The sequence below is a fragment of the Chiloscyllium punctatum genome, chromosome 5 (assembly GCF_047496795.1).
Source record: "Chiloscyllium punctatum isolate Juve2018m chromosome 5, sChiPun1.3, whole genome shotgun sequence".
Classification (NCBI taxonomy): Eukaryota; Metazoa; Chordata; class Chondrichthyes; order Orectolobiformes; family Hemiscylliidae; genus Chiloscyllium; species Chiloscyllium punctatum.
The window spans coordinates 139717345-139737769 of NC_092743.1; positions in this window are offsets into that span (position 1 = coordinate 139717345).

A 20425-nucleotide genomic window follows, 5' to 3' on the forward strand; every position below is an offset into this window, starting at 1 on the left:
GCAATAAATGGTGGCCTGGCCAGTGATGCCTGTGTCCTGTGTATAAATTTTAAAAAATTAAGTGACAGCCGAACAATTGGCCATGTAAAAAGTCAAATTGAGCATGGTGTTTTCAGTTTAATGCCAGGATGTGTAATAGGTCAGCAATGTTTGCCTATCCCTCATTGCCTAGAAGATCATTACCTGTTAACCATGTTATGAGAATCTGGTGTCACCTGTAGGGCAGACTAGGTACGGATGGCAGCTTTCTTTCCCTAAAAGAAATGTATTAGTGAATCCAGTGCATTTTTCTTTTACAATAATCTGCAGTGGCTACATCTCAATTTTATCCTCGATTGTGTTTGAATTCAAATTTCACCATTTATTTTGATGGAATTCAAACCTATATCCCCAGAACTTTGGCCTGGTGTCTGAATAACTTGTCCATTGCCATCCTCACCACATTACTGTTTCCAGCTGTGGTCAATCAAAAAAGTGCAAGAAAATCTAAAAGAGACCTATGGGGCAACTTTTTCATGCAGAGAGTAGTATGGATATGGAATGAGCTGCCAGAGGAAGTGGTGGAGGCTGGTACAATTGCAACATTTAAGAGGCATTTGGATGGGTATATGAATAGGAAGGGTATGGAGGGATATGGGCCAGGTGCTGGCAGGTGGGACTAGATTGGGTTGGGATATCTGGTTGGTGTGGACAGGTTGGACTGAAGGGTCTGTTTCCATGTTGTACATCTCTATGACTAAATAGTTCCAGTTTTGTAATCTAATGTTAAATCATTTTAAAACTTACAGCTTGAGCCATCACTTCTGTCTGAAATTAACCACAGACCAGAAAATTCCAGATTTATTTCCTGATCTCACTTGAATTTCTTTATTTTGATGTGTACAGTGAAGGCATAACTAGTTTTAATGACTTCGGGTTTCTCCCAAAATAATACTTTATTTAAAAAATTTCTATAGGTGTATGACATAATGGTTCAAATTTGACACTACGTAAGTGTAATTGTTATGACCAGTCCCTGGCAAGGATCCCAATTTGTTAGATAGGAAATGATTAAACTCCCAGATAAGGAAGGAGCAAGTGGTTTCTCTTGGTTATTAATTTGTTTTTAGTTCATCACCCTAGGTTAATTAGAGTTAGAGTTGTACAGCATGGAAACAGACCCTTTGGTCCAACTTGTCCATGGCTACCAGATATCCTAAATTAATCTAGTTCCATTTGCCAACATTTGGTCTCTATCCCTCTAAACCCTTCCTATTCATTTACCCATCCAGGCACGTTTTAAATGTAACTGTACCAGATGCTGCTACTTCCTCTAGCAGCTCATTCCATACACACATCAACCTCTGTAGACAAAGTTGTCCCTCAGGTCTGTTTTAAATCTTTCTCCTCTCACCTCAAACCTATGTTTTGGACTGTCCTACCCTGTGAAAAAGACATTGGCTATTTATCCTATCCATGCTCCTCATGATTTTATAAACCTCTATAAGACCACCCCTCAGCCTCAGCTGCTCCAGGGAAAATAAGCCCAGCCTAATCAGACTCTCCCCATAGCTCAAACCCCAGCAGCATTCTTGTAAATCTTTTCTGAGCTCTTTTGTATAGCAGGGAGATCAGAATTAAATGTGATATTCCAAATGTGGTCTAACCAATTTCCTGTACAGCTGCAACATGACATCCCAACTCGTATACTCCAAGCGCTGAACAATAAAGGCATGTGTACCAAATACCTCCTTCATTACCCTGTCTACCTGTGACTCCACTTTCAAAAGAACAATAAACCTGTGTCCCAAGATCTCTTTCTTTGGCAACACTCTCAGGACCCTGAAACTAAGTCCTGTCCTCATTTGCCTTATCAAAATACAATACTTCACATTTATCCAAATTAAATTCCATCTACCACTCCAAGGCCCATCTGATCATGGTCTTGTTGTACTCTGAGCTAATCACCTTTACTGTCCATTATATCACCTATTTTGGTGTCATCTGCAAACTTACTAATACCACCTTTATTTGCATCCAAATCATTGATAGAAATGGTAGAAAGCAGTGGACCCAGCATTGTTCCTTGCGGTACACAGCTGTTGACAGGCCTCCATTCTGAAAACAACTCTCCATCCCCTATTTTCAAGCCAATTTTGTATCAAAATGGCTAGGTCTCCTGGGGTTCCGTGTGATCTAACATTGCTAACCAGTCTACCATGTGGAACCTTGTTGAATACCTTACTGTAAGTCCACATAGACAACGTCTCCTGCTCTAACTTCATCAATCTTCTTTATCACTTCTTGTGTATGGAATGAGCTGCCACAGGAAGTGGTGGAGGCTGGTACATTTGCAACATTTAAAAGGCATTTGGATGGGTATATGAATAGGAAGGATTTGGAGGGATATGGGCCAGGTGCTGGCAGATGGCACTAGATTGGGTTGGGGTGTCTTGTTGGCATGGACGGGTTGGACCGAAGGGTCTGTTTCCATGCTGTACATCTCTATGACTATAACTTCTTCAAAAAACTCTGTTAAAAATCACACAACACCAGGTTATAGTCCAATAGGAAGGACTGTAACCTGGTGTTATGATTTTTTAACTTTGTCCACCCAAATCCAACGCCAGCACCTCCATATCAAAAAAACAAGTGAGTGAGACACAATTTTGCATGCACAAAGCCATGTTAACTATCCCTAATCAGTCCTTGCCTTTCCAAATATATGTGAATCCTGACACCAATATAAGTAGGAAACCATCCTGCCATTGGAACAGGTATCCTTCTTGGGTTTACAGGAAGTAACTAACATTAGACTGTTGGAGTTGGCAAATAAGTTACAGTTGGACTTACATGGCACTATCAAGGAGGTGGGTGTCATTGAAATATTGGCAAAGCATTTCAACAATGTTATGCCTAACCCTGAAATGGGTGATTTGGTTTTGGATATTGTACCCTCTGTCAAAATATGAAAAAAATACAGGAGTACTGCTTTATTCTCTGTCTTTGTGATGTATTGAATTGAATTTGTTGTCACATGTAACAAGGCACAGTGAAAAGCTTTGTTTTGCAAGCAATACAGGCAGATCACAGAGTTAAGTAGCATAGGTAGTAAATAATAAGTAAACAATGGCAAAAACAAAAACACAGGTACAGGCGAATGTTAAGAGTTTGAGTCCATTCAGTATTCTAACAACTGTAGGGTAGAACCTGTTTCGAAATTTATCTACCAAGCATTGCCTAACCTTAAACATTAATCGGGATTACACTGTAATGATTACTTTTCTCTTATGTCTAAGCTACATATTATTTGATATTGTAAATATCTATTACGCAGAAAAAAAGTTATTTAAAACTTGACAAAAGTATTCCATACTTAAAAGAATTACGTACTTCCCTCCAATAAATTAGTAATCTCCCTGTAAATGAATGACTCATGAGACATGAATTATTGTAAAATATGTAATGTATCAGACAGGAAAATCAAACTGGCTGTAAGAATTTTCATTCAAAGCGGTACAATGTAAGGTAAAAGAATTGCCGTTTAATAATTATTAATCTATTGCTTAATAGTGAATCAAACTTAATTAAATTATATTTTAGATCAGTTCTAATGTCACATGATTACAATTTAATAAAACATTTAACTCACTTTGTCCACATAAATGCCGCACTTATGATTTTAAGAATAGAAATGTTCCCAATTGTCGATGGGTCAGAATCCTCTCTCTCCCTAGGAAATAAAGTGACCAATAACTTCCAATTCAATCTAAAAGAAAGACTAAGTAAATTTAAATGATGTAAATGAATAACAAACCATGGTTGGAGAACTGGTGCAATCAGACAATGAGAAGGATCTTACAAAACCCCAGCACTTCCCACGTCAGCGAGTTTATTTTGGTCATATGTTTAAATTTGGCAAGTTCAAACAAAGAGGCCAAATGTTACTCTGTTCAGATTCAGTATTTAAATTGTGGCTTTTTTGAATGAGAAGATCACATATGGTTATTTATGGACAAGTGAAAAGCAGTTATATGTACCGTAAAGTGATGCATTTGAGTGACCTATTGTTCAGCCAGTCCGTTACCTTAATGGAAAGATTCAGCTGCTGCCTGTCAATCTGCCTCACATCATGCTGTGGGTTTTGGCATAGCTTCTTCTTAAAAGTTATTTAATCAACAGCTTGGTGTACAAATTAATGGGTGAGTTTATCATCTTAAAATATGTTTAGTATTACAAAAAAAAAACAAAGATCTATGTTAATTCACACCCAAGAAAGTCGAGATATTGATTTCAATATTGTTGTTTTCCTGTATATTTCCTTAGTTTTCCTTTACTTAATGGTGACATATTTAATACTATCAACCAAGAAAGTGATCTGTTCCCAGACTTCTCTCCATGGAACTGTTCATGAGCTATTAACAATACAATGTAGAAAGTATTGATTTAACTGTAGGTTTTCTGAATGTGAAATAAAGTTAATTGACGGAGACATTTTAGATAAGGAATATAATATACAAGTCACTCAATGCATTTTATTGAGGCAAGTGCATATTGCAAACCTTTACATAAATGGAAGAGTTGAGAAAAATATTGAAGCATCTTACAAAAAATGTACATGAGATTGATGTATTTTTGAGCATCTGAGTCAGAATGTCATGATTTCAAGGTTCACCTCTGGGACTTTGGGACTTGATTGACTTTTCATAATTCTTCACTGTCAGACGGACAATCTTTTAGACACTGAGACCCCAAGTGGATCTAAAAGATTCTACAATCGGTTTGGTATCCTAACCAACAGTCATCCCTCATTCATTACCACTAAAACATCTTTCCTAGTTATTTATTTCTTTTGTTTTGTTTATGGGACATTACACAAATTCATGTTGTGTTTCACTGTATTAAATAGTGATTACATTTTGAATTGTCTGGAAAAGCTTTGGGTCTTAGAGAGGTGATGAAAGGCACCAAAGGAGTGCAAATTCTTCCTTTTATAATTTGCGTAACACCTTTCATTCCTGTGGAATTCACTACCCCAGAGTGCGGTGGTTAGACGGGGACATTCCCTCTGTGGGGCATGGTGTGAGTGGGAATGCCAGAGTGGGACACTCTGTTGAGCATGGTGGGAGTAGGAATACCGGAGCGGGACACTCTCCCTGTGGGGTATGGTGTGGGTGGGAATACCGGAGCGGGACACTCTCTCTGTGGGGTATGGTGTGGGTAGGAATATCAGAGTGGGACACTCTGGTGAGCATGGTGGGAGTAGGAATACCGGAGCGGGACACTCTCTCTGTGGGGCATGGTGTGGGTGGGAATGCTGGAGCGGGACACTCTCTCTGTGGGGCATGGTGGGGGTGGGAATGCTGGAGCGGGACACTCTCTCTGTGAGGCACGGTGGGGGTGGGAATGCTGGAGCGGGACACACTCTCTGTGGGGCATGGTGGGGGTGGGAATGCTGGAGCGGGACACTCTCTCTGTGGGGCATGGTGGGGGTGGGAATGCTGGAGCGGGACACTCTCTCTGGGGCATGGTGGGGGTGGGAATGCTGGAGCGGGACACTCTCTCTGTGGGGCATGGTGGGGGTGGGAATGCGGGAGCGGGACACTCTCTCTGTGAGGCACGGTGGGGGTGGGAATGCCGGAACGGGACACTCTCTCTGTGAGGCACGGTGGGGGTGGGAATGCTGGAGCGGGACACTCTCTCTGTGAGGCATGGTGGGGGTGGGAATGCTGGGGGAGGGCACTCTCTCTGTGGAGCATGGTGGGGGTGGGAATACCAGAGCGGGACACTCTCCCTGTGGGGCATGGTATGGGTGGGAATGCGGGAAGGGGACTCTGGCTGCAGCATGTTGCAGCAGTGGAGAAGTAAAAGTTTGGCTCTGTTTAAATTATTTTAAAAATTTTATTGTAAATTAATATGAATGGTGCCTATAGACAATGACAGTACTTTTCACTTTTCACATTGGATACAAATGACAATAAAGGATATTCTATATTCTAATTAGCACAGTGTGGCCTGATGTTTCAGATTTGAACCAATATTGAGATTTCTTTCGGTAAAAGAGTTTTGTCAAGGACCTGTATATATAAAGGTAATAAAATTATTCATGAAATAAATTATAATTTAAGTCAACAAATCTGATGTTTCCATTCACTAAATTGATTCCAGAGATGAAGGGCTTTTCAAGAAAGATTGAGCAGATTAGGCCGATTTCCCCAGAGTTTAGAAGAATGAGAGGAGATCGAATTGAGGTTTATAAGATGCTAAAGGGGATTGACAAAGTAGACGTAGAGAGGACGTTTCTTCACGTGGGACAATCTGGAATGAGAGTTTTAGGATAAAGGGCAGATTTAAAACCAAGATGGGGAGAAATTACTTCTCTCAGCCGGTCATGAATCTGTGGAATTCACTCCCCCGGGGTGCAGTGGTTGCTGGGACATTGAGTAAATTTAAGGAGGAAATAAACATATTTTTAATTCATAACAGGATGAAGGATTATGAAAAGTGGAAAGTGGAGTTGAGCCTGAGATGAGATCAGTCATGATCATATCAAATGGTGGAACAGGGTCAAGGGGCAAAGTGGCTTCCTTCTGCTCCTCTTTCTTAAGTTCTTATGTATTAATATGTACATTCTGGATAAACGAAGCCAACCTGGGAATGGGGAGTTCCAATGTGCATAATGTACGCAGAATAAAACAAAGAAATGTGAATATTGAAGATTAGAAACAAGAACAGAAATTTCTGGGGGAACTCAGCAGGTCTATGAGCAACTGTGGAGAAAAATTGAAGTTAGCATTTCAGATAGGTGCCTGTACTGGAACAACTTGTCTAGGGAGCAGCATGTTTTGGAGCACAAGTCTTCAGTATTATTGCCGGAATGTTGTCAGGGCCGGAATGTTGTCAGTATCCAGTGTCTCCAGCCGTTTCTGATATCACGTGGAGTGAATCAAATTGGCTGAAGACTGATATCTGTAATGCTGAGGACGACGACAGGAGGCCGAATTGGATCATCGACTCAGCACATTTGGCTGAAGAATTGCTTTGAAAACTTCAGCCTTATCTTTTGCACTGATGTGTTGGGCTCTTCCATCATTGAGGATGGGGATATTTGTGAAGCCTCTTCCTCCTCCAGTGAGTTGTTTAATTGCCCACCACCATTCAAAGCTGGATGTGATAGGACTGCAGAGCTTAGATCTGATCTGTTGGTTATGGGATTGCTTACCTCTGTCACTTGCTGTTTATATTGTTTGGCATGTTGGTAGCTTCTGGAAAAGCGCAGCAGGTCAGGCAGCATCCAAGGAGCAGGAGAATCGACGTTTCGGGCATGAGCCCTTCTTCAGGAATCCCTTCATTTTCAGCTCTGATCTCCAGCATCTGCAGTCCTCACTTTCTTCATGTTGGTAGCTTCACCAGGTTGACATCTCACCTTCAGGTCTGCCTGGTGCTGCTCCTGGCATGCCCTCCTGCACTCTCCAGTGAACCCCAGGCTTGAAAGTAATGGTTGAGTAGGGGATACCAGGCCATGAGGTTACAGATTGTGCTGGAGTACAGTTCTGCTGCTGTTGATGGCCCACAGCGCCTCATGGATGCCCAGCCTTGAGTTGCTCGATCTGTTTGAAGTCTGTCCCATTTAACACGGTGATAGTGGCCACACAACACGATGCAGGGTATTCTCAATGTGAAGGCAGGACTTTGTCTCCATGAGGACTGTGCAGTGGTCACTCTTACTGATACTGTCATGGACAGATGCATCTGCAGCTGGCAGATTGGTGAGGATGAGGTCAAGTGTGTTTTTCCCTCTTGTTGGTTCTCTCATCACCTTTTGCAGACCCAGACTAGCAGCTATGTCCTTTAGGACAAGACCAGCTCAGTTGAAGTCCCCCATCCAGAATACATTTGGTGTCCTTGCAATCCTCAGGACATCCTTCGAGTGCTGTTCAACATGGAGGAGTACAGATTCATCAGTCAAGGAAGGATGGTACAGGATAATCAGCTGAGGTTTCCTTACCCATGTTTAACTTGAAGCCATGAGACTTGGTTGGAGTCAATGTTAAGGGCTGTCAAGGAACTCCCTCCCAACTGTATCCCATGGTGCAGCCACCTCAGCCAGTGTGTCAGCACATATCCAGGGATGGTGATGATGGTGTCCAGGACATTGCCTATAAGGTATGATTTTGTGATGAAGACTATGTCAGGCTGTTGCTTGGCTTGTCTCTGAGACATCCCTCCCAAGTTTGGCACGAGACCCCAGATGTTAGTGAGGGTTAGTCCAGGGTTGACAGGGCTGTTTCTGTGGTCTTTTCTGGTGCCTAGGTCGATGTGAGGTGATCAGTCCAGTTTCATTTCTTTGTTGACACTGTATACTGATTGAAACAACTGAGTGGTTTGCTAGGCCCTTTCAAAGGGCAGTTTAGAATAAACCACATTACTGAAGGTCTGGAATCACACATAGGCCAGACCAGGTAATGGTGACAGGTTTACTACCCTGAAAAAGTGAACCAGATGGGTTTTCCCAATAATCCACAATGGTTTGTGGCCAACAGTGGATTCTTAATTCCAGATCTTTTATTATTGAGTTTAAATTCCTCTATCTGCTGTGGTGGGATTCAATTCCAGGACCCCCAAGTATTACCTCAGTCTCCGGATTAATAGTCTAGTGATAATGCCAGTAGGCTATCACCTCCCTGTTACCTTGTGACTTTCACGTTGGACACCAGGCACCAATATATCAGGCACTGGCACACAAAGCCCACATTCACAGGCATTGGTATTACATGTGCCAACCTCTACAAATCTACATGGACATCTAACATCCACTTACAGGATGTTTCTGCACTTCAGTGCTGCCCAAGTAACTCTCACTGTAATGCTACAGCCCCAGGCTGTATCTCTGACTTCTTTGCTTGCTCTCACAGCACTGATTGCCTTCTTCATTCATTGAGTATAGGTGTTGGGATGTCATGTTACAGCTGTACAGGATATTTGCAATGCCACATTTGGTATACTGCGTCCAATTCTGGTTGCCCTGCTACAGGAAGGATGATATTAAACTGGAAAGGGTGCAAAAAAGATTTTTAAGGATGTTACTGGAATGGGAGGGTCAGGGAGGGGCTGGATAGGCTGGGGCCTTTTATCCTTGGAGCCTGGGATATTGATGCCGTGACCTTATAGAGGTTTATAAAATCATGAGGGACATGGATATGGTGAATAGCAAGGGTCTTTTCCCCAGGGTAGGGGAATCCAGAACTGGAGGGGCATAGGTTTAAGGTGAGAGTGGAAAGATTTAAAAGGGACCTAAGGGATAACCTGTTCACATAGAGGGGTGGTCCTTGTATGGAACTAGCTGTCAGAGGAAGTGATAGATGCAGATACAGATACAACATTTAAGAGGCAGGTACATGAACAGGAAATATTTATGATTTGGAGATGCCGGTATTGGACTGGGATTTACAAAGTTAAAAATCACACAACACCAGGTTATAGTCCAACAGGTTTAATTGGAAGCACACTAGCTTTCGGAGCATCGCTCCTTCATCAGGTGATAGTGAAAGCTTTAGAGGGATATGGGCCAGATGGAGTTCAATTTGGAAAAACTGGTTGACATGGATGAATTGGATCAGAAGGGCTCTTTCTCTGCTGTATGACTGTGTGACTGACTGTGTGACTGACTGTGAACTCTCTCTGCTGTATGACTGTGTGACTGACTGTGACTGACTGTGAACTCTCTCTGCTGTATGACTGTGTGACTGACTGTGAACTCTCTCTGCTGTATGACTGTGTGACTGACTGTGAACTTTCTGTGCTGTATGACTGTGTGACTGACTGTGAACTCTCTGTGCTATATGACTGTGTGACTGACTGTGAACTCTCTCTGCTGTATGACTGTGTGACTGACTGTGAACTCTCTGTGCTGTATGACTGTGTGACTGACTGTGAACTCTCTCTGCTGTATGACTGTGTGACTGACTGTGAACTTTCTGTGCTGTATGACTGTGTGACTGACTGTGAACTCTCTGTGCTGTATGACTGTGACTGACTGTGAACTCTCTCTGCTGTATGACTGTGTGACTGACTGTGAACTTTCTGTGCTGTATGACTGTGTGACTGACTGTGTGACTGACTGTGAACTCTCTCTGCTGTATGACTGTGTGACTGACTGTGAACTTTCTGTGCTGTATGACTGTGTGACTGACTGTGAACTTTCTGTGCTGTATGACTGTGTGACTGACTGTGAACTCTCTCTGCTGTATGACTGTGTGACTGACTGTGAACTTTCTGTGCTGTATGACTGTATGACTGACTGTGAACTTTCTCTGCTGTATGACTGTGTGACTGACTGTGAACTCTCTCTGCTGTATGACTGTGTGACTGACTGTGAACTTTCTGTGCTGTATGACTGTATGACTGACTGTGAACTTTCCTGGGGACTGCCTTGCATTGCTCTGCCTTCTCTTTTTGAGTTTTTCCCTCTCAGCCAGAGATACTGGGCTCATATCCTTCCATCTTGTGCAGATTCAAAGCTAGGATGCCGGCCATGGTTTGTTGAGTGCTTCAGTACAGTCAAGAGGGGATAGCCTTCACTCAGGGGTTCCCAGCCCAGTGAGGCAAGGGCACAGTCATCAAACCACTCAGAGTGGTCCCTGTCAGGATACTCTCCTCATGAGGGATCAGGAGCTGATTGATGGGCACGTCACCCAACCACCTTGACCCTTCCTCTGCCCCATTGCAGACTGCTTTCATTCCAAGAGACGCAAGTGGGTGGCGAGCTGTCCTGAGTGAGTGAGTAGGCAGCACAAGGGTGTGTGACTGGGTTGGCATGGGCGAGGATGAGCGAGGGAAGATGTCACAGGCAATGGTGAGAGTGATAGAGCATGAGGCCCAGAGGGAAAGGTGGGTATAGGAGCAGAGATAGAGTGAGGTACCTGAGAAAAGATGGTGGCACATTCACTGGCGCAATGGAGAAGAACTTTGACCTTCTTTCTCCAAGTGGCAGAGACCACACTGATGCTGATGGAAACCTCAGCCAGACTGACAGAGACTGGTATTGTGGCGTTCTCCCCTTCAGGTCTATACACCCCCTCTAACAGACCCCCAGATCCCTGCCCACACAGTGGGGCACCAATACCCCCTATCTGCCATTTCCAGGACAATGTGAGGAACTGTGCAGGATTGACAGTGTTGTCCAGGTGCTCAATGGCCTCAGAAAGGGGGGAGTTCTGGCCTGTCCCAGCAGTGGGCAGTTCTTCAGAAAAGACTGTGTGGTAAAGATGGGGATAAAATCAGAGATAAGTAGTAAATGAAGTGAGTTTGGTAAGATTTAGAAAGAAGACAAACTAGGCATCATGATGACAATCCCTACAGATAACTGAACGAAACTCGCACTTTAGTTAAAACAATGTAAGATTCAACCCTACCTTCCAAGACCAGCACGACTTGTTCAGAAAAGTGAAAGAACTGTAGATGTTAGAAATTAAAACAAAGTCAGAAATTGCTGGAGAAACTCAGTAGGTCTGGCAGCATCTGTGGAGAGAGGAAACAGAGTTAATATTTCATCAAAGTTTTGTAACAAACCGTGTCAGAAGGTTAGGATTGTTGCTAGAAACATAAAATTGTGCCGACAACAAAATTTTCAAACTGCTCCAAGCACATGCCATTTAGTGATGGTGAGCAATGAAAATAGAGAGCGTGTGAGAAAGTTAGATCACCCCCGAAAAATGTGTCCCTCTGTAATATTCATGAACCAGACAACTTGCTCCAGGCCAGGAAATGACCAAATTCACTGGTGACCAGCGAGTTAAACAATGGGCTTTTATTGTTCACCAGTCCACAGAGAAACTGCCATGCAGGTAACTCTGTGTTTATTTGTCAGAATTCTCCAGAATACAACTTTTATCCTGTTAGGTGTGTAAAAAGACCGACAGCGAGAATGGCAATAGGCTGAGAACTTGTGTTCTGAAGGAATTAAAAGCCGAGAATTAACACATTAATAAAATCAGCTGAAATAGACTAAAGCAGATCCAGAGCACCATGTGGTGGAGCTTGATAAATGAAGACAGCTTGATGTCCTCCTCCATCTGTCACAATAGGAATCTTTGTTTAAATCAGACACCAGATGGAAGTCAGTTACCAAGGTGAAAAGGGGATCATCTGGCAGACACTTGCAAAAGTCCACTGCTTCACTTATTTGCTGGGGAAGCAAGGGTTACTGATTAATTTGTTAAGTGAACAAGTGGCCCCTCGTCAACATTAGGCACTCTATTTAATTCAGCTACTCCTGGTTTCGAGTAAATTGCAAAATCAAAATCTAAAATAGGAGCCACCTTTAGGAAAATACTTTTGATTCAGAACTTAAGCATTGCTTAGAGTGATCTCATTCTGAATTGCTATTTGTGGTTTGTTGCTATGTAACATATGAATATCTGAAAATTGGGCTGAGTCTACGGTGATCTCACCACAGAAATGGATCATTTTAATTTGCATATTTTAATATACAGCAGTAGAGTGTGAACATTTGACTTCACAGTGAATAACAGAACTGGAGATTTTTGTCAATAAATAAAGGATTTTAATTTTAAAAACACGAAGATCAAAATGACAGAAACATTTAGATATGTTTCTTTTAATGCGAACAATTGTGGTGTGAAGACAATGTTTCAAAAGTGAAATGACCCAACTCTGTAAAAGGGAAAACCACATCTATTTACTGCCAGAATTCAAATAGTGTAACAAGGCTCCAGCTCATTGTCTGATGCTGCTTTGTGCTTCTCATTAGTGAACTAACTTGGAATGAATGTTCTTATTATATCCAGGTCTCATTAAACAAGTTATAGATTCAAAATGTTTCATTACAGCCTCTCACAATTGGGGAAGGTGGGAGCTGTACAAGAAGGAGGGGTTGCACCTGAGCTGGAGGGGCACCAATATTCTTGGACAGAGGTTCGCTCAAGCTCTTCGGAAGGGTTTAAAGGGGATGGGAACCGGAGCTCTGGATCAGAGGATGGGGTAACTGGTGAACAGGCAGATACAGCATGCAGAGAGTCGGTGAGGAACGATAGACAGTTGATAGGGAAAAGTTGTAGTGTTTCGGGTTGAAGTGTGTCCATTTTAACGCAATAAGAGTCAAAACAAAGGTGATGATCTTAGAACATGGATCAGTACTTGGAGCTATGGTGTTGTGGCCATGATGGAGATTTGGATACCACAGGAGTAGGAATGGTTGTTGGATGTTTTGGGGTTTAAGTGTTTCAAAAGGAATAGGAAGGGAGGTAAAAGAGGTGGGGGAGTGGAATTGCTAATCAAGGATAGTATCATAGCTGCAGAAAGGGAGGTCGTCGAGCAGGGTTTGTCTACTGAGTCAGTCTGGGTGGAAGTCAGAAACAGGAAAGGGGCAGTCACTTTGTTGGGAGTTTTCTATACTCCCCCCACCACCCCCCCCCCCCACCCACCCCCCCCCCCCCCCCCCGCCACCCCCCCCACCCCCCACCCCCCCCCCCCAATAGCAACAAAGACAAGGAAGAGCAGATTGGGAGACAGATTATGGAAAGGTGCAGAAGTAACAGGATTCCTGACTCAATATGTAGATAGGCTGACTAGAGAAGAGGCCATATTGGATTTGGTGCTTGGCAACGAACCAGGTCAGGTGTCAGATCTCTCGGTGGGAGAGCATTCCGGTGATAGTGATCACTACTCCCTGACCTTTGCTATAGTCGTGGAGAGGGCTAGGAGCAGACAATATGGGAAAATATTTAATTGGAGTAGGGGGAATTACAATGTTATTAGGCAGGAATTGTAGATCATAAATTGGGAATAGATATTCTCAGGGAAATGCACGACAGAAATGTGGAGGTTGTTTAGGGAGCACTTGCTGTGAGTGCTGGATAGGTTTGTCCCACTGAGGCAAGAAAGGGATGGCAGGGTGAAGGAATCTTGGATAACAGGACATGTGGAGCATTTAATCAGAAGGAAGAAGAAAATTGACTTAAGGTTGAGGAGGCAAGGATCAGACAGGGCTTTAGAGGGTTACAAGGTAGCCAAGGAACTGAAAAATGGACTTAGGAGATCTAGATGGGGGCATGAAAAAGCTTTAGTGGGTAAGGAAAACTCTAAAGTGCTCTACACTTATATGAGGAACACGAGAATGGCCAGAGTGAGAGTAGGGCCAATTAGGGATAGTGGAGGGAACTTGTCCCTGGAATTGGAAGAGATAGGGGAGGTCAGTATTCACTAGTGAAGACAGTGTGAAACAGACTGATATGCCTGAACAGATTAATGTTAAGTAGGAGAATGTGCTGGAAGTTTTGAATAACATGAAGATAGATAAATCCCCTGGGTCAGACAGGATATACCCTAAGTCACAACAGGAAGTGAGGCAAGAGATTATTGCGCCTTTGGTGATATTCTTTGCGCCCTCACTGTGCACTGGAGTAAGACCATAAGACATAGTAGTGGAAGTAAGGCCATTCGGCCCATTGAGTCCACTCCGCTATTCAATCATGGCTGATGGGCATTTGAATGCCACTTAGCCACACTCTCCCTGTTTCCCTTATATCTTTGCGAGATCAAGAATTTATCAATCTCTGCCTTGAAGACATTTAATGTCCCAGCCTCCCCTGCCCTCTGTGACAATGAATTCCACAGGCCCACCACTCTTATGCTTGAGGTCCACATTCATAGATCCCTCAAAGTTGCCACCCAGGTTGATAGGGTTGTCCAGAAGGCACATGGTGTGTTGACTTTCATTGACAGGGGGATTGAGTTTAAGAGCCATGAGGTTATGCTGCAGCTCTATAGAGCCCTGGTTAGACCATACTTGGAATACTGTGTTCAATTCTGGGCACCTCATTATAGGAAGGATGTGGAAGCTTTAGCGAGAGTGCAGAGGAGATCTACCAGGATGTTGCCTGGACTGGAGGGCATGTCTTATAAAGAAAGGTTGAGGGAGCTAAGGCTTTTTTCTTTGGAGCAAAGAAGGTTGAGAGGTGGCTTGATAGAGGTACAAGATGGTGAGAGGCATAGATAGAGTGGATAGCCACAGACTTTTTCCCAGGGCAGTAATCATTGGGGGACATAATTTTAAGGTAATTGGAGGAAGGTTTAGGGGAGAGTCAGAGTTAAGTACTTTTCACAAAGAGTGGTGGCTGTGTGGAATGCACTGCCAGCAGTGGTTGTAGAGTCAGAGACATTAGAGACATTTAAACAACTCTTGGATAGGCACATGGATGATAGTAAAATGAAGGGTATGTCGGTTAGTCTGATCGCAGAGTAGGATAAAAGGTCAGCACAACATTGCTCAATGTTCTCTGTTCTAACTGCATGTGCTCCATCTGTATCTTCTAAGTGTTTGGGAGGAGCTCTTGTGGTAGAGTGGTAGCATTCCTACCTCTGGCCCAGGATACCCTGGTTCAAGTCTCACCTGCTCCAGGGATATGTAATAACAACTCTGAGCAGATTGGTTAGATCAATTTGATCTTGTATGAACTCCAGCTTTAAAACACCTTAGTTTTATCTTTCTACTCGTCAGTGGAAAGTCTCCTATCGAATTTCCTGAACATAAAAACATCGAAGATAGGAGCAGGAGGAGGCCATTCAGCCCTTCAAGCCTGTTGTGCCATTCATCACGATCATGGCCAATTGTCCAACTCAATAACCTAATCTTGTTTTCATCCCATCACCTTTGATTCCATTCATCCCAATTGTTATACCTAACCACCTCTTGAATACATTCAATGTCTTTGAACTCTTTATTCTTTTGTAAGATCTTGCTGTTTCAAGAGTTTTATTCGTTCTGAGCTTAAATAATTATCAGAAGTATTCAGTATATTTTCAAATGTGCCTGATGCTTCTTTGACCCTTGGTGAACAGTAACATAATTTTCTCTACTCACAATTATGCACAATTCAAAAGTGTATTTATTTCTTCAACTTTTGACCTTATATCCAGCTCAGAGGCAATTCCATATCTCAAGAATTGTTTTCTCCAGGATGTCAAATTTTCTATTCTATTTGGCCCGTCTCTGAAATTAAATCCTCCCGGCAATACTTTTTCTGATGCCGTGGTTTCCTGATGTGATTTGGTATTTTACTTTCTTTAAATACTTTCAGTTTTCAGTATTATTAGCTCTCCTGCACTTTTCAGGAGTAATTTCCTGCTTTTGCAGCTTTAATATTGGTGTTTGCCTCTTGCTATCTTGCAAGATTTCTCATCTTTCACCAATATAATGGAGGATTCCTAAAAATATTTCTGTCTTAGACCAGAATTGCTCACTTCTTTAAGTCACTCAGTGTTTATATGGTTTAAAAGACTGAGTTTGCAACTTCCTGAACTCTCTGCTCCCAGATTTTGTCAGTTCCTTTATTAACCTTGTTCCTTTATTGTTGCTGCATCTTATGGTATCTTATAGCATCTTATAGAATCAGTGTGCTATAGTGTCTGAAGCTCTTTCTGTCATTCTTTGAAGTTTTCTTCAGCGTTGAGTGTTGCTGTCAGTTTTTGTAATGCTCGCTGTCTCCATAAATCAGCAGTGATCTTTCTTTGAAGTTTTCTGGGCAACCAGCCTATTGCCTTGTTGGGACTGATGCTGCTAAATTAAATGTTCGGATCTCACGCTGATCACCACGTTGTATGCTCTGTCATCTGGAGCTTCCATGTCTATGGAGGTTTTAGGAGCTTACATGAATTAAAGTGTGCAAGGGTGTTTGCCTTCTGGTCTAATGAGAGGGGTGTTATAGAGTATAGAAGATGTAGCTTATTGCAGCCCTTCAAGGGTGGCACAGTAGTTCACTGCTACTTTACAGCACTGGGGATGTGGGTTCGATTCCAGCCTCGGGTGACTGTCTGTGTGGAGTTTGTCTGCGTGGACTTTCTCTGGATTCTCCGGTTTCCTCCCACAGTCCAAAGATGTGCAGGCAAGGTGAATTGACCACGTTAAGTTGCCCACAGTGTCCAGGGATGTGCATGCTAGGTGGCTTAACCATGGTAAATGCAGAGCTACAGGGATAGGGCAGGGTGGTGGGTCTGGGTGAGATGCTCTTTGGAGGGTTGCTGTGGACTCAATGGGCTGAATGGCCTGCTCCCACACTGTAGGATTGTATGATTCAACTACTACAGCTGTGAGAACAGGCTCTATATTACTACAAAACAGCAAGTGTTTATTCTCTCACCAAGAAATCATCACAGTGGCTGCACACAATCAAGTAAAAACCCAATTTGTTCCATTTTAAATTAGCCTCAGCCCTGCTCTCACCACACTCCATAGTTTCTATCTCTTCCTTCAATCCTAATTTTCTGTATAATCTCTGGCCTTCACTGTTGAGCTCAGCTCTGAAGTGCTTGATCACAGCTTTATCAAGCAAGCTGTCTCGTTGGTGGGGAGAGGGTGTAGGTCACCCCTGAAGACATCGGCCTTCAAACCTAATGCATGTAACACTATACCAGGGTCTATCTATGGGCATTGCCAGACTGCTTCAGACTTGCCATTATTTGAGCAAAGGTGCACTTATCCCTATGACCAAGCTGAAGATTTCCGTTATCATAGGAAGGTGATTTTCTTCAACGGTCAACTTTGCATTTTTAATAATATTTTTTGATAAATTGGAGTAAATAAATTAAATAGAACAATGTTTCATTTTCTGCTGTCTAAAGGACGGAGGTATTTAAGAAGGTTTATATCAATTCTTGTGACTTTCAGGTTGTTCTGTGGATGACCAGTGTTACCAGATGGTGAACATATAGAATCTCACTCTGGTCCATCAGCAACATGGATTTCCTTACAGGAGTTGTCTTTGGCACTGAGTGCCGTGTGCATGAAATAGCTGAGTAAACGTTAATTTCTATCAACACCCTGAAAAAATCTATCAAGTCAGCAAAGGTTGGTGGTCACATTTGGATCATATTTAGTTTGAACTGAATTCCATGAAAGGAATTACATTTCCCAGTATGGTATTTTAAATTTTTTCTCTGACACTATTCCCAGCCTTCTATATCACTCACTTTATACAGTACAACACAGTAAACTGCTACCTAATCACTCGATCCGAGACATTAACTCTGATTTCTCTCCTCAGATACTGCCAGATTTGCTGAACTTTTCCAGCAACTTCTGTTTTGTACCTATACAAAATACCAAAAGTTTGCTGAACTTGAACAAAGGTCTTGTCCATTTCACAGTGTTAAAACAAACAAGGTAGGTTGAAGATTGAGGAAGGAAGGGTTCTTAGCTGCACAGCTAGAATTGTTGCTTATTGTTATTCCTGGTTAGAGTCAAAAAAACCTGCAGATACTGGATTCCAAGGTAGACAGACAGGAGGCTGGAAGATCACAGCAAGTCAGGCAGCATCAGGAGGTCAACATTTTGGGTTAAACCCTTTGCCTGGACAGAGGTTTGTGAAAGCTTTCATTTACTGAATTTAATTTTATGAAATAGAAGCAAGGGTCGCGTGCCAAAATGAAGGAGGAAAATTACAGATTAAATTCATTTGAGATGTGTAGCACCAACTGAACAAATGAGGAATAGTTTTAAAATCCAGGAGAGCAGAATATAGTACAGGCCATGCTTCAGTGTGGGCAGTGACAGAACAGATCATTAGGATTGTTGAATTGAGGTCCCACCTAAGGGATCAGTTAAATGGAGTGTTGCACTACATGCCAACGTCATTGCAGTCTGCTGTACCCTGAGGAAATCCAGCAGTGGACACTAATCCAAAGGAGCTCTACAGCTAACTGTCACGATTGGTGCGGTAACACAGAACGGCCAAACCCTTCTCGAATATTGCATTGGTCACCTCCTCAATGTATCCATGAGACGCATATCAACAGATCACACAAATCTCAGGTGGATCCTGGAAACTGCCAGAGGGTGAAAGGGTGACAGTCATGATGCCCTTAAAGGGTCTTGCTGGGGATAGTGTACACAAAATCATGCCCACTGCTCCTGAGTCATCCCAAATGTAAAATCGGACCAATGTCATCTCTAGGATTGGTTAATGCCTGACTCTGACCACTATCCATGAGAAGGAAACTCACACCAGCTCTCATCAACAAATAAAATAAATGTATTTATTGTAACAAATTATCCTCCATCATGCAGCAAAAGCAGATGAATTACAAAGATGCAAACTTAAACTATCATTGCTTTCAATCCAACCACACAGGCATTCATCCACATTTACGATGGACAGGACTGAAGGGACAAACATATTTTGCAGGATCATTGTGAGTCAAAAATGTTGACAAAGTAACACAAAGTCTAATCATTAGAATTCAACTCAAGTTGGGGGAATAACGTCTTTTTTTGGGATTTGCTGATGATGTCATGTTGCCTTCTGCTACAGCAGTTCTCCATCCAGTAACTGATCAGTTGAACTTCGGTCTAGGTTTGATTTAGCAGTTCTTTCTTTTCCTAAAGTCTTTGAGCGTTATTTTTCCCTTGTAAACAAAAAACTCATGTAGAGATAGATAAAGTGATCCTGTAATCCAACCTCTTAGTTATGGTACATTTCAAAATATTGATGAAGGATAGAATGGATTCTTCCAACAGCAGTTTATTTTCTTAGCTTCCAGAATGTTTCGCTTTGAGGAATGTAGTGAAATCTACCTCTAAAGAAGACCACTTGTGCTCCTTAAATAAAGATCAAACTGCCAAAGCTTTATCTCGGTGTCATAAATATTGAGGGGCTCTTGGGGTCCAGATTCAGTGCCCACCTTGCTCAGAGATGTGTTTGAACAGGTTAATTAAAGATATTTTTAAAGTTATAAAATCCTGACTTTGTGTTCCCGGTTCAGAGCTTTACCCATTACCTACAGACTTACAAATTACAGTCTCTACGTTTCAATAGGATCATGGTTATGGGGTTTGTGTTTCAAGCTCCACATTCTCATCCTTCTCCTGATAGTCCTTGTTTGACAATAATCTATCCACTTTCATCTTAAAACTACTCAGTGACCCATCTTCACTGTCTTCTGAGGCAGAGTCACACAACCCACTGACATAAAAAAACCTCGCCTTCTCTCGGATGTAAACAGACAAACCTTCATTTCCAAACAGTGCCCCCCTAGTTTTGAACTTAGCCTCAAGAAGAGACATTCTTTCCATTCCACCTTTTCAGGACCGTTTAGGATCTTATATCCTTCAATTAAATCATCCCTCACTCTCCAAAACTGTCGTGGAAACAAAGCCAGCCTACCTAACCTCAAAAGACAACCAGCTCGTTCCAGAAAAACCTCCTCCAGCACATCCTCTCTTAAATAAATAAATCAAAACTACAAACAGTATTCGAGATGTAGGAGCATATGGAGAATTAATGCATACAATTATTTCTGCAGTTTAACTATATATTTATTTATCCCTTAGCGCATTTTCCCAAAACCCAGCCAAGTGCCGATTGCAGGGTGCACCACTGAAAGTTTCTCCCCATGAGATCTAGGAAGTTATTTCATACAATTCTCTGCT